Source organism: Anser anser (assembly GCF_964211835.1).
Source record: "Anser anser genome assembly, chromosome: 5".
In the NCBI taxonomy this organism is placed as follows: Eukaryota; Metazoa; Chordata; class Aves; order Anseriformes; family Anatidae; genus Anser; species Anser anser.
Genome location: NC_139725.1, coordinates 63,732,703 through 63,747,508, shown reverse-complemented (window position 1 = coordinate 63,747,508; position 14,806 = coordinate 63,732,703). Strand labels below are relative to the sequence as shown.

General features: G+C 53.8%; 1 protein-coding gene across 11 annotated transcripts in view; it reads right to left on the bottom strand.

Annotated features, from left to right (window-relative positions):
* FERMT2 (FERM domain containing kindlin 2) overlaps positions 1-14,806 on the bottom strand; it is a 48,323-nt gene that overhangs the window by 32,239 nt on the left and 1,278 nt on the right. The window lies entirely within an intron of this gene.

Here is a 14,806-nt window from a genome sequence, read left to right as displayed (position 1 = left end):
GCATTTTGCAAGGACAAAGTTATGGGCACACTAAGTGCAGAGGATTTGTTTTATTTGCAGATTTTTATTCCCGAAGCTACTGCTAATTTCATATCCAGGACTCACGGAGCAGAAAATAAAGTCACAACGGGATCTGGACTGCGGGATCATTGAGAAAAACCTGCGTGGGATTTGAAACAGAAGCTTTTTCCGTGTAAATCCTGGTAAGATGGCACGGTCACGGAGCCAGAAAGTGGAAATGTTCGGCTAGACTTTTCAACAGCCTTGTACAATCAAATTAAACAAAACCAAATATAGAAAAGCATGCAAACTTGCACAAGCTTTGGCTACTCTCAGAAAAATCCGAGAAATCATTACAATGGACTTTGGTAATGAAGTCCAACTTCTGCCCTGCTGGAAGCTGAGCAGGTTGGCACGGGAAGCCTGGGGGAGGATAAAAAAAAAGTGTTTTGAATCTCTAACTTGTGCCTAACAGGAGGGGATTTGGGTTTAGGCTGCAGGTTAACCTCTCAGGCCATGGCGTGAGCACGCACAGCATCTTCCTCTGGCCCAAGAGCAATTAACAAATTACCAGTGAGATGCTGGCTATGCCCGGAGGTTGCTGAGTGCCCCTGGGGCCGTTGTGCACAGAAGAGCTGGTGAATGTTTAGCAGCAGTGTCCGCGGGCTGGGGAACGCCAGCCCCCTGCTGCCACCTGAGCAAAGGTTTACAAGCATTCAGCAGGGCCCCAGCTCATGAGTTACTGATTTGTCGGGGTTTTATGACAAAGCTGGGGATTTCGGCTCAGCCCTTGCACACCGACAGCCACGGAATGGATGCTTCCCATGGGCGAAGAGCGAGCCGAGAGCCTGGGCAGACCTCTGGAGAGCACCAGCCCGATGGCAGCGCTGGTAGGGAGAGCAGCAGAAATGATGAGCCCGTCTTTTCTTGCAGAAAGAAGAGCCCGTCTTCACATTGGCCTCCCAGAGCTGTGCCAAGAGGGATGCTGAGGACGTTTCGGGCAGCAAAACCCTGGGAGCCAGCGCTGGGCATCTTTGCTGCTCACCCTAAAAAACAGCTCAGGACGTCCTGCACGTGCGAGAGGCATCCCTAATCGCCCAGACAGCTGCAGAGACCTCTGTGAGGACCAGACATCCGATACGAGGGGAAGGGCTGCTCTACAACCTGCTTTTAACCTTCAAGATCCCAAGTGTTAAATTCACGCCGGCGCCTTGCCACAGTCGCACCACACCTGCTCGTCCGGCGCGATTACATTTGCAGATTTTTATTCCCAAAGCTACTGCTGATTTCACATCCAGGCTTCACGGAGCAGAAAATAACTCTTCATCGAGACGCGCGAGAAGTCCTTTTTAATTCTGCAGTCGCTGTTGCACAGACGGGTGCATGCACGCACAATCACCATTTAAGCACTTCGTAACGAAGCCACATTTTGGTGTAGTGCGAAATAATGAAGGACCCTGGGCAGGTAGGATGCCGGGAGGTTTACCAACGCCTGACTTCATAGCATGGTTTGGGTTGGAAGGGCCTTTTAAAGATCACCTAGCCCAACCTCCCTGCTCCAGAAGCCTGAGCGCTCCTTGGCAGGCTCCCCGCGAGCTTATGACTTACTCGCAGTAGTATACAAGACCCCGGTGTTACATAAACACCGCCTTTGCCTCGTTATTTTGGGATATCCCCCGTTGAGGAGGGAGCCCTCCTCCTGTGAGCCAGGAGCCTGGGCAGGACCTTCGTCACGCTCCGGGAGGAGGAGAGGTGCCTCCTCCTCTCCTCCTCCTCCCTACAGTTGGCCAAGCCCCGCAGGGCTGAGATCTGGGTTGGGAATTATTAAAAAGAGGAGGTGGGCAGGGAAGGGCTGCCAGCCTGTTTGGTGCAATTTGGGGTTTGTTTGTTTGCTTTCAGAGACGTGAGAAGGAAATGAAGCCGTGCAGCTCGCGCGGGTCCGCCCGCAGGACTCCGCCTCGCGCTCCAGCCTTGCACACACACGCGTGCCGTGGCCGCAGCCAAAACGGAGGCTCCCGCTCATTTTTTAATTATTTTTTAATTATAAGCAACGACTTTTAGAGCAACAGACTCAAGTCCTCTGAGCACGAATCCTGCCTGTATCCATATGTGTGTGTACGCATATCCACGCTGATATAAAATACATCAATATAAATATAATGATCAATATTTTGACATATTACGCATATAAAACATACAGGGACACATTTATTTCATATATACACACAGACATATCTGCATGTATATGGATGTCCTATCTCCACACACATATAAAACGTATATAGCTGTGTGTATACACAATAAATGTTATATACATAAGAATGTATATATACATTAAATGTTATATATGTAAGCTATGGTGCGGGGACTGAAACCAAATCACAACCCGGGCACTTCCACTCGCAAAAGTGGCTTTTGTGCTTGGTAATCCACCGTGGAAAACAACTTTCAGGCTTTTCAAGGAGAAGAATGCTTTCATACGGATGCAAGAAGACAGATGAGAGTTAGTTTTTTCGTGTTGTTTTTTTTTTTTTAAGCTTAACGTGCACTATACACCTCATTGAGAACACCACGAATGCGGACACCGCCCGTGGAACGCCAGCGGCCGGCAGCAGACGGCTTGAGAGGCAGCCGGGGGACTGGAGCACCTTTGGGCTCGAGCAGCGGCTGATAAGGCGGCAGCCCGGCGCTCGCAAGCCGCAGGGAGCGTCCAGAGGCTCTCCATTCTCCACGAAGAATTCCTGCAGAGGAGCCCGGGGCTGCCGGGTGAGCCGGCTGCAGGGGATGCATAAGGCACTGCCTGGCTGCTGCGCCGGGGGAAATACAGAAATGCTCCAAAGCAGGCGAAAAAGGGAGAGATTTAAAACTGTGAGTGAAAAAATAACAACAGTAGAAGAGGGGAGAAGAAAAATAATCACTTTCTGCGGTGGCTTCGGTTGGTTTTCCACGTGCTGTCAAAGGACGTGTGCCAACAAGGTGTGCAGGCGCTGGCAAGAAGCCTGCCCTCGCATTGCTCCTATGTCTGAGCATACTTTATGCACTTTATGGGCTGCTCCGGTGCACGGAGCAGGGCAGAGGTGGCAGGGGATGAAGAATAAGAAGGGTTTAGCAGCCATGAGCCCTACCAGGGGTCAGCTCCAGCCAGTGGCAGCTCTCTCGGTCACAACGTTATTTGCTCAGTGTCTGTGCATATCTATATACCTGGAATCTCTGCATTTACCCATTTATTTACTTATTTATTTATTTACCCATATATATATATACACCCATATATATATATATTTACCCATATAAATATATATACACCCATATGTATATATATATATTTACTCATATATATATATACCCATATATATATATGGGTAAATGCAGAGATTCCAGGTATATAGGCATGCACACTGTGCATATATATATATATATATATATGGGTAAATATAGATATATATGGGTAAATATATACATATATGGGTAAATGCAGAGATTCCAGGTATATTGGCATGCACACTGTGCATATATATATCTATCTGGGTAAATAGATATATATGGGTAAATATATATATATATGGGTAAATGCAGAGATTCCAGGTATATAGGCATGCACACTGTGCATATATATATATATGGGTAAATATATATATATGGGTAAATATATATATATATAGGTAAATGCAAGGATTCCAGGTATATAGACTTGCATAGACATTGTGCATATATATATATATATACACATACATACAGATACATTTATCCATGTATACATACATACATGTATATTTATCCATATATACATTATATGTTTATATAGGTGTGTATATATACATACACCATATTCACCCACCTATAATTACATGCACACTCTCTTGGTAAATATATATATATATGGGTACAGCTATGTGTATATATATATGTATATATGTATATAACCCATATCGTTCCCTATGGGGTGGGACATGACACCGCCGCGTCGCTGCTCGCGCTGACCTCTGAACACCCAGATTCCTTCCAGCATGCCAAAGCCACTCCTTCGGAGACGATCATGGAAGAAATATGCACGAACTGCGCTGCTGCCGTTCGTCTCGGGTCAAACAGAAGCGCTGATGGTTTTTGCTGGGTGACAGGGTCACTGTCTCGGGCGCAATCCATTTGTTGGTACAGTTTTGAGTGTTTTGGGGTTTTGGAAGCGTAAGCTGGGATTTAAACTGGGATTTTAAATGGAAAAGGATAAAAAAAATCCTTCTGCCCTTTGAGCATGACACTTGAAAAATTACACTTTGAAGCACAGAGAGACAAATAGCCTATAAAAATCATTATCAGCCTGCTGTAATAAAGCTGCAGACAAGACAATCTGATGCTCTTGGTACTCATGAGATTTAATGGGGGTTTTAATCAGATGCCCCGTATGCATTTGAGGCCAGCTATGAAAAAATCACTGTGCATCAGCTACTCTGCAGCCACCACTTGCGAAAGGGCTTTTACCTGCAGGCGAAGGCAGAGCAGCAAAGTGGTACCTTGAATTCTCCCACGTTTACCCCCACGGGCAGCCACCACCCCTGCTATGCTATCCTGCCTGTCTTCGGGAGCACAAATATCACCTGAGCACACCCACGGAGGTGTCAAAACCAGCGCAGACCTGTGCTGGAATTTAAATTTAAGGAAAACATTTCTTGCATGAAAAATAGCCTGACTTGTTAAAAAAAAAAAAAAACACGTAAGGGAAAAAAAACAGCCGTGCAAGATCCAGATGTCAGAGCACACTGCTCGGTTGCAGACAGCTATGCAAAAGCACGGAAAAAAGGTGCAAAAAAACCCTGCAAAGGACAACAAGCACATGAGGATGGGATGCGGAGCGCAGCCCTTCAACGCATCCTCGCTCCGAGTAATTATTGGCTGTACTCTGCTAATAAGGGAGCGCTTTGCTCTGATGCTGGAAACAGAAGCGTCCTTTCATCGGGTTTGTAAGTCAGGGCTACAGGGGCAAGCCCACACCTCGACACGGTGTATGCTGACTGACGCACCGACGAGTTGACAAAAAAAAAATGCAGCTCTCGATCCTCCTGCTGCCCAAAAGCTCAGCACCTCCTGGTGAAGCACCCACGAGATGTTAGGTTTCTCGGTGCTCGGCACTGTTCGGTGGCCCACAAAGAAAAAGGGGCACGCGGCGTGCTCTCTGCCAAGTGGTTCGGCAAAATCATGGGGCCAAAGCTCTGAGCCCTTGTCCCTGGCACACCCCTGAGCCCCCGCCAGCACCCCAAGGCGACCGCGCGCAGCCCCGGCCAGCAGGACGGCTGCCGACGAGCGTGAAAGTCGCCTCTGCTCTAAAGTAAACTCTAGGAAGGAAGCTCTTTTCAGCGGTAATAGGATTACTCAACTAGCACTTGGAAATTTAATTCATTAAGATGCCACGGCACTTGCACTGCTAGCGCCCGGATCCCTCCTCCTCCGGCCCCAGCGGCAGCGATCTCCCTCGCTGCTCACCTGCAGCGGCAGCAGCGACGCCCTCCTCACCTCTGCAGCATTTGGGGCCATCCCACAAGACGCATAAAGCCCAGGCTGACGGCCCCGCAAGCCCTGAGCCGAGCATACGGCACCTGCCCCCGAGGCGAACACTTCCATTGTGTTTTTACGCATAAATTTATTACGCGTACGGGCACGTAAAATAAAACCCGTTTTATTTCTCAGCGTTTGCTGCGGCAGGGAGGTCTGTGGGTTTCTCTCTCCTGCTCTGTGCAGCCATACCCAGCCCAGTCTGAACTTGCTGGCCCTAGTTTAGCAGCAATGCTAACCCCGGGGGAACGCCAGGAGACCCCCCCACGAAAGCTGAGCGCGACCCCCAGCACCCCCAGGTACCCCACACCGGGCGCACGTGCGTCCTGCAGGCTCCCCTAAATCCCCTGCGCCAGCACCAGCAGCAGTTTGGATTGCTCATTTTTTCTCGGGGAGGAAACGCAGGAAAGCAAGGGCGGATTTTTGTTTTAAAATATATTTTAACAGGGTCTTCGCATCCTGATTTAGCCCCTCCGTTGCACCCCCCTCGCCAAGCACGCCACCAGAGGCGGCTTTTGCCGCCTGCTCTCCGCGGCGGATGGAACCACGAGAAATGGGAGCAAACTCGATTAGGGTTTACATGATTCACCCAGCACAAAATAGGAAGCATCGCACGGAAACAAGAGCGGCAGCGGAAGGAAGGAAAACCGCTTCGGCGGGGAGCCTCCAGCTCCCTGCGGGGACACAAAGGGACCAGCGCCCGGGGTTGGGGGGCGACGATGCCAGCGGTGCGCAATCCCGACTCAGCCCCCGAGGTGCAATTCCTGCCAGAAAAACAGGAATGACACCCGTGCTTGATACCCGAGCCAGAGGACGTTGCACGGGACGCATGCACAGGGCAGATAAAGGCGGGCTGAGCAGGCAGCCTCAGTTCCCTACGCCGTGTTTGGAGGCTCAGCCCCGCTACGATGCTCAGCGCCGGTTATTCGGTGATAACAGCTTCGTCTGCAAAGCGAGCTGTGCAACCGCTGCCGTGCCTGGGGTGCGCGGCAGAGCGATGGAAGAAACCCCACCTTTATTTATTATTATTATTATTATTATTTATTTCTGCAGAAGTCATTGTGCCATTATTCACAATAACTTCTGCAGAAGTATGTGTAATAACATCTGCAGAAATATTATGCATAATCTAATCAACAGGAGTTCAGAAACGAGTGTAATAAATTCTGCAGAAATATTACGGATAATCTAATAAATAGGAAATATTATATGTCTTCCTTATTTCAACGCTGCAGCCTTCTAAAGGGCTCCCAGCCCTCGAGCCCGTGGCTCCTGCTGGCCACCTGGAAGGCACAAAAGCCACCAGGTCGCTCGCCCTGGGGTCTGGCTGCTCCCAGCGAAGCTCTGCGTGTTACCGGCGAGGACGGGAAGCTCGGCGAGACGGCGACATCGCTCTTCCCAGGCGATTTCGGAAAGCGCAGACTTTCTAATTGAATTTGGAGCTTCGGCGATTAAGCCTTCCAAAAGCACATATATCTGCAGGGAGGAGGGGGAAATAAAAGAAAACAACCAGCGAGACAGCCCAGATAATTGGCTGGTCGGAGATTTAAAATGTAATAATTGGCAAGATGAAGTTCAGGTTGCCGTCTGGCTGTTTCGCAAGCTAAAAGCCATCCAAGGCTGTAAAAAAATGAAGGTTTATGCAACCGCTCATGTGCCTGCAGCCCTCCAAATATTGCTCTGGACCTGCTGCCCGCTTTCAGCCCTGTTTTCCAAGGACCTGGAGGGCTGCGGGGCGCTGGAGCCAGCTGAATCTGGAGAGAAGTCGCTTTCGGCAGCGCACCGCTCCCAGGCACGGGTTAATATTTGAAGGGCCACGAGGTGCCACCTGCACTCGGACCTGCTGCAAACGCGCCGCAAACGGGGCGAACGCGAGAGAAGCTGAGCAGCACGGTTCTCCGGAACAAAGAAGAAGTCGAAAAAGCTTTTCTCCGGCTTGCCGAGCACTTTCTCCCCCTTTCCCAGCAGTTCTCCCCCATGGAAGCTCCAGCCTGGATAACCCAAACCAGGGTCACGTGCAAGAACCAAGCCTGGCCAAGAAAGCGACGTTACTGCAACGTGGCTCACGTTCCTCATTTCCCCGTCAAGCAGGAATTTGGGGTGTTTTTCCAAACTGTAACGAACAAAAAACCCTGAAAGCCAGCGAGAACGCTCAGGGCTGAGTCCCGCCGGCTGAGACCTTTTGGTTTTGCTCCTCTGCCCCTCCTGAGCTATCAGCCACATCTCAGAAGGAGAGCAAGAAACGCTTCTCCTTCCCGGGCGGCAGGAGGGGGGGCATCCGAGCAGAACGAGACTTTTCCCCCAAAGCACGTCCAGGCTTGGACCTGGGATAAACTCGGTGTGCCAAGAGCTCTGCGAGCGCTGTAAATCTCCTTCCTTTGCCTCGTCTGTAAGAAAAGCCACCACCAAAAAATAAATCCCCCAAAGGCACAGAACACGGGCTCGCAGCGGCTGTGCAATCGGCGGTGTTGAAACGGCCGAAGTTTGCAGCGCAAACACTCCCTCTGCTCTTTCCCAACTTGGCAAACACTCCCCACACCCAGGAGTTCACGTCACTGCCCACACACCTCTTCTCCCCTCCCGTACCCAGAGAACAAGGGTTAAAACCCGCCGCGGTCGCAGGTTACGCCGCGAATCCCCACGTGCATTTCGGCACGCGCCGCGCCGCGGAAAGTTGCTCTTGCAGGGGCGCTGGGTGGCAAGGCTGCATTTCAGAGCACGGATCCCTGCCCTCGTTGTGCTGGGGCCGCAGGCACCAGCCATAATCCTTTCTGCCAGGCACCATCCCCTAAAAACCGGCCTGTTCCCCGAGTTCAGCATCATTCCTTGCCCTTCGCCTGGCCCCACACGAGGCCCTGCTTTGCCAGGGCGCACGCTTCGAAGACAAGCGCACGTTTAGGGAATTGAGGTTCCTGGTTTGCTTCTTGTCATGTCTCCGAGGGGGGACGGATCCAGAAATCCCTGCTGGGGGAACGCACGGAGGCAGTCAGCTTCTGATTGAAACGTTGGACTGCTCTGAGCGCAATTTATTCGCTTTTTTGTATGCAGCTGAGGGAGACTCGGCCAGACGCGAAACGCGAGGCCGCATTAAAAGCCCTGATGGACGAGGGTGGGGAAAAGGAAAGGATGGCCGCGGCAAGAAAAAAAAAAACAAAAAACCAAACCAAAACAAGAAACAAAACTAAAAGGGAAGTGCACGGATGTGCCAGTGCTCTCATTCCAGCTCCATCCGACGTCAGCGCTTCGAGCAGCTCCCCTCGCCAGCTTCCCCCCGCGTTACGTCAAAGCGAAACCTGACAAAGTGCGGAGAGGAAGCTGCTGATTTGGGCTGGGTCTGAGCGGCGAACCCAACAATTTCCTGTCTGTGGTCGGACAAGCCCTGGCACCGCGGGAACGCCGCCGCCGCTTCCCCCTCCGACTGGGCTCCGTATCCCAAGGCCGGGCTCTTCCCAGCCCGAGCGGGGGTCTGGAAGGGGAAAAGCCCCCCCCCGGCATCACCGGCACGGCGCGAGCCAGCGGGGAGCTGCGGGAATTTTCCGCCGCGGCCCCAGGTGGAGGACGGCTGCTTCTCCACGCGGGCTTCTTGCTTGCTTTTACGCGCCGCTATTTGGACGAAGAACAAACACACGAGAGAGGAAATTACTGCAAAAAATAGATTTTTTGTTTTTGGCATCCCTAGAGCCGTCGCCACTCGGGGCAGAAACGCTAATCGCCGTGACCGCGGCTCGGAGCTGCGTGCGGCTTTTACCTACCCCCGCCCCGAATTCCTCCGCTCGCTGGCAGCGCAGATGAATATTCCGCTCGCGCTAACAAAGAGGACATTATTTGAGCCCCGATCCTGCGATTTTGTTGTGTGCCTACGTAGAAGCTTCCTGGAGTCAGAAGCTGGATGCAAAGCAAGGAGCCTGCCCCACACGGAGCAACGCGCGTGGCCTCTGATTAACGGGCTGCCTTAACGGCCGCTTCCATATCTCACTTACATGCCAGGAAAAATGTGTTACCCGAGGGAGGAGGACTCGGCATAGGTCGATAGCGAAGATATTAATCACGTAGAGATATGAAAAAAGCAGGGCCAGCAGCTCCAGAGGTCTCCTTGAAGATGCTGCTGGAGCGGGAGCATCCCTGCTGGGCACGGCCCGTTGCTGGAGCTGCTCTGCGCCAGCCTCCCACCACGTCCCCTCCCAGCTGCTGAGAAGCCCGGGACGACATTCCCCAGAAGGTGGCTGGTGCTGGGCACTCGAGGAGCAACCCTTGCCCAGCACGAGCTGCCCTCGGTGGTGACCACCACCACCATCACACCACCACCACCACCATCACCTCCTCGCAAGCCTCCCGGCGTGCTAACCAGGACTCACAGCCCCCTGCAAACACCACGCACTTGAAAAGCGAGAGAGGGATGATTTGAGCACTGGTTTTGAAGCAGAGCTTCCTCCTCGCCTCGACCGACAGCTGACGGCCAGACGAGCATCCATCCGCAGCCCTTGCGGATGAAGATGCTCAGCCCTCATCCTCGCGGCACGGCTGAGAAACGCCCCGGCCACGCTGCAGGCACCAGGCACGGATGATCAGATCAGTTTTTTTTGGAAAGCGTGCCTACAATAAAACCCTTTCCTTTATTCTCGTTGGCCTCCAACCGCTCCTCTCACCTCCTTTAGCAGCAGGGTGAACGTGCCCACCTACAGCCCTCGCCTATGGCTCCTTGGAGGATTGCAAGGCAAAAGGAGCAAGGCACCTGCAGGACAGCCCCGCAGGCTCACCCTGCCTCATGTCCGCAGCAGAACAGCACGGTGCAGGCACTCTGTATTTTTTTTTTTTTTTTTTTTTACACAGCCTTGAGCTCTTTCAGAGAGCCCATTTCAAGGCAAACGATTTCCACAGCAGGTCTCACCAGGGCTCGGCGCGTTTGTAAGCGCTGCAAAACCTCAGGCACGGAACTCGGAATCGATGATGCTGCACTTCCTCGGCGTTTTATTCATAGCCCCGTAAGGGTTCCATTAAGGAAGAGTCCTTCCGTGGCGAGCGCTAACATTTTCATTCAGTCTTCCTACAGAGCGGGGGCTGAAGTCACTGGCGAGGTAATTCGGGCAGAGCCCATTCGATTGGGAACAGAGCCCCTGGGCTCCTGATGAATCCCAGACACATCTGCAGGCTGAAGCCAGCGGAAGAAAGAGCTCAGTGTGCTACGCCAGCAGCAAAAAAACCCAAAATTCGCACATGCCAGCTCCCCTGCCAGCCCCCACGTTCAGGTGAGAGCCGGCCCTCCGCGGCGACGCACCTGGAGAATGGGACAGCAGGGCTGCCGGAGGGGGCAGAGAGCCTGGCACACATCCCCAGGCCATCACCAGAGACCCGCTTTGCCAAAAAAACACGGACTTGGAGGCTGCCACCGCTGCTGTCAGGTGCTCTGTCGGGGCAGGGGCTTGCTCTGCCATGGGTCCTGTGCCCGCATCGAGCCGAGGGGTCCCAGGCGGTCCCCTCTGCAGGTCCCCACGGTGCTGTGCAGCTTCGTCCCTAGGCTTTGGCATCCGATCGGTGCACATTTAGGTCACCTGCCTTCAGCCGTTCATCTGCCAGACGTTGTTTGTCCCCCCTCCTTGTTTCCTTCAGCTCGTCTTTTACTCCCGCGGCACCCACCGAACGCCATCCCCCTTCTGCAGTACGTCCCAGAAAGCTCCTCCCAGGCCCATTCCAAAAAAAAAAAAAAAAAAAAAGGCAAGTTTTTGGTCGGGTATGTTTAAAACAGCCTCGAGTTGACAACAACAATAACCTCTGCTCACTTCCTTCCTTCCTCCACTCGCAGTGATTTTAAGCCGCGTTTTTTGTTTGTAAGTCAATAGTGGCAGGATTCCTAAAAACCCCTGGGTGAGCACCACGGGTTTCCAGCGCGGAGCCGGCCCCGCGCCCCAGGACGCAGCCTTGCTTGTGATTTTAAGCAAGGAGAAACAGGTTGCTTCGTACGTCAAAATTAACCAAATGTCTTCTGCGAAACTGGAAAAGTCTAGAGTGAAGCCAGCTCTTAAAACCTTATTAAGTATAAATATATAATAACAACAATAACGATGATAATAACGACGATAATAACAATAATAATAACAATAATAACAATCCGGCCCAGCTTGAGATGCACTGCACATTACAATGGCACGGACAGGATTAATAGCACGCTCCCTACACCGTAACCGGGATTTTACCCCGTACCTTTATAGGTGACCAATTAAATCCTACTGCTCTTAAAGCCTCAGCAGTTTTTGCCTATTTTTCAGAGGTCGACTCTGCGAAACACATGGTACATCTCAATTAACCAAGTGGCTTAATCCGGCAGGGTGATAAATAACAGGGAGCAAGCAGGTCACTGCAATTCACTTGAGTAACCAGATCCCTGTCTGCTGCTTGGGGTTTTTCCAATCTGCATTAGGGATAGGTTTTAATTGTAAACTCCCCAAATTGCAGGCTCTGTGCTGGCAAGGACTGAATGCCCAGGAGTCACTGACACCCGACGCTTAAAGCCACCACCCTATACTTCTGCCAGCACCCTACAGCAGGGCCAATCTGCTCACGATCCCCAGCGACGCCCTAAATTTCAGCAAAACTCCCCCAAATCATCTTGCCCTACCCCACGAGCAGGGCAAGAGGACGGAGCAGGCAAAGCCATGCCCACGGCACCGATCCCCCACCCATCTGCCAGGGGGGATCCCAGAGCTACGGGAAACATCGCTTTTAGGACGTTTCCCTAAAACTCAAAGGGTGAAAACTAGGACCTTTGGAAAACAACTTTTTCAATGCTGGGAGCCGCTAAAAAAAATAAAAGAGCAGCAGCGGGGAGCGAGGGATGGGTTGAAAGCGCAGGGAGAGGGGTCTGACATGGGAAAGATGCAGGGTGAACGCATCCGGAGGCGAAAGGGCGCAGGAGGGCGAGGGGACAGCGTCCATCCTGCTCCCCGGGAACGACCCCGATCAAGCGGCTGGCCTTCAAAGCACGGCAGTGCAAATAACGAGGAGGGAAGGGAGGCGACCACATGCAGGGAAGGCGAGGAGAGAGGGAAGGGGCAGCCTGAGCGTCCGCGGGCCCCGAGCACCACGACAGCCGAATGCACAGCTCCCGCGCGGGGCCGAGGGCCAGCATTCCTTCCCCATAATACAATGCCTAATTTAACGGGAGGAGAGGAGCCTGGCGAGCTCTTCGCGGGGGGACGCCTTGCGTCAGGAGCTAATTTAAGCCCTCGCTGGGCTTCGTCCCCCTGCACGCGCCGAGCCCCCGCGCGCCAGGCGTCCCCTCAGTGCGACGTCAGCCCCGAGCTGCAGAGCCCAGGGGGGCAGCGCTTATCCATCCGGGGGCCGATTTTTACCATTTCTAGAAAGCCATTGACTTTTTTTTTTTTTTTTTTTTGTGCTTCCCCGAGTGCTCAGCCCAGGTTCGGCGGATCTTTCTGCAGCTCCGGCATAAAAATAACAAAAATAAATGAGTTTTCTGAGTCAAGGCTGTCTCGAGCTCAAGACCCTCTGATGCGAAGGTTTGCTTCCTTTTCAAACGAGCGTACTTATGTCTGTCTCTTGCTTCCTTTAGCTACAGATAATTGATAAATCAGAGCCCGAGCACGGTGTAAGATGGTGTTTTTAAAGCCACGCAAACGCTTCGCATGTAAGCAGGACCTGCAGGCGCAGCTGACAGCGCTGCTACTCCCACAGCCACAGGCATGCGCCGGCAACTCGAAATTAATATTTTATTTGAGCAATTACGGTAATCAGCCCGAACAACGCTGCTGGGTAAACACAGGCAAGCCATAAGGAGCCGATACAAAGAGGAGCCGCTACGAGGCCGTCCCCGGACCGCGGGTTGGGGACAGCACCAAGTGGCTTTTGGGGACGCCGGGCCGCGAAGGCGCCCATGGAGAGCGCACAAAAGCTTGCAGCCGGCCGGCCCCACCGCCTTCAGATGCCGGTTTTCACATGCCCCAGACAAACGGGCTCTTTGTCCAGGTGCGAGCTCAAGGCCACCGGACACCGCGGGGCTCCCGGCCCCCCTTGTTGGCCCCAAAAGCCAGGCAGCCCCAAATCAGCTCAAAGGCGCTTTCCTCGCCCAAAAACGGCACCGCGCGTGGAGCAGGGCCAGCCCTTCCAGTGCTGACCGTGCAAACGCGCTGCCCAGCTCCGCTCTGTGCTGGCTTTCCGAATTAAATCTTTTTTTGTCAGCCGGAGAAGGCGCACTCGCACAAAACCCACCCATAAATGACGATGTCTCCCGGCCCCACGCAAAGTCCCCTTTGCAGAGCAGCTCAAAGCACCGGCCCCGGGGGCGGAACGGTTCGGCTGCTTCTGGCCCGAAGTGGGTGCAGAGCGTGGGTGCTGCCGGGCACCCCTCGGGGCCCCAGGGGGCTGGGTGGTGCTCAGAGGGGTGTCTGGGGAGAGGGGCACCCCGGGGCACTCGGAGGGCTGGGACAGGGTGCTGGGTGCTCAAGCGGAGTCGTGGGGCAGGGTGCTGGGTGCTTAAGCAGAGGCTGGGATGGGGTGCTGGGACGTGGAGCAGGCAGGGTGCGGGGCGCTGGGTGCTCAACCAGACTTCTGGGGCAGGGTGCTGGGTGCTCAAGCAGTATGCCGGGACAGGGTGCTGGGTGCTGGGACAGGGTGCTGGGTGCTTAAGCTGATGCTGGGACAGGGTGCTGGGGCAGGATGCTAGGTGTGGGCAGGGTATCGGGTGCTGGACATAGGCAGGGTGCTGGGCACTGGGCATAGACAGGGTGCCGGGTATAGGCAGGGTGCTGGGCATTGGATACAGGCTAGGTGCTGGGTGCTGGATGTAGGAGGGGTGCTGGATGTAGGCTGGGTGCTAGGCATAGGCAGGGTGCTGGGTGCTGGATATAGGCTGGGTATTGGGGTGCTGGATGTAGGCAGGGTGCTGGGCACTGGGTGCTGAAGCACAGCACTGTGGCAGAGTCCTGGGAGCTGGGGCAGGGTGCTGGGGCAGGGTGCTGGGCGCTGGGGCAGGGTGCTGGGCGCTGGGGCAGGGTGCTGGGGCGCTGGACACGGGGTGCTGGACACAAGCAGGGCGCTGGGTGCCGGACACGGGCAGGGTGCTGGGTATGGGCAGGGTGCTGGGTGCCGAAGCACAGCACCGTGGCTGAGTCCTAGGAGCTGGGGCAGGGTGCTGGGCGCTGGGGCAGGGTGCTGGGCGCTGGGGCAGGGTGCTGGCTACAAGCAGCCGTGTGCCGGCGCCCAGCCCTGCCCGAGGCCGGCGGCCGGGGGGGGGGGGGACGGACACGACACT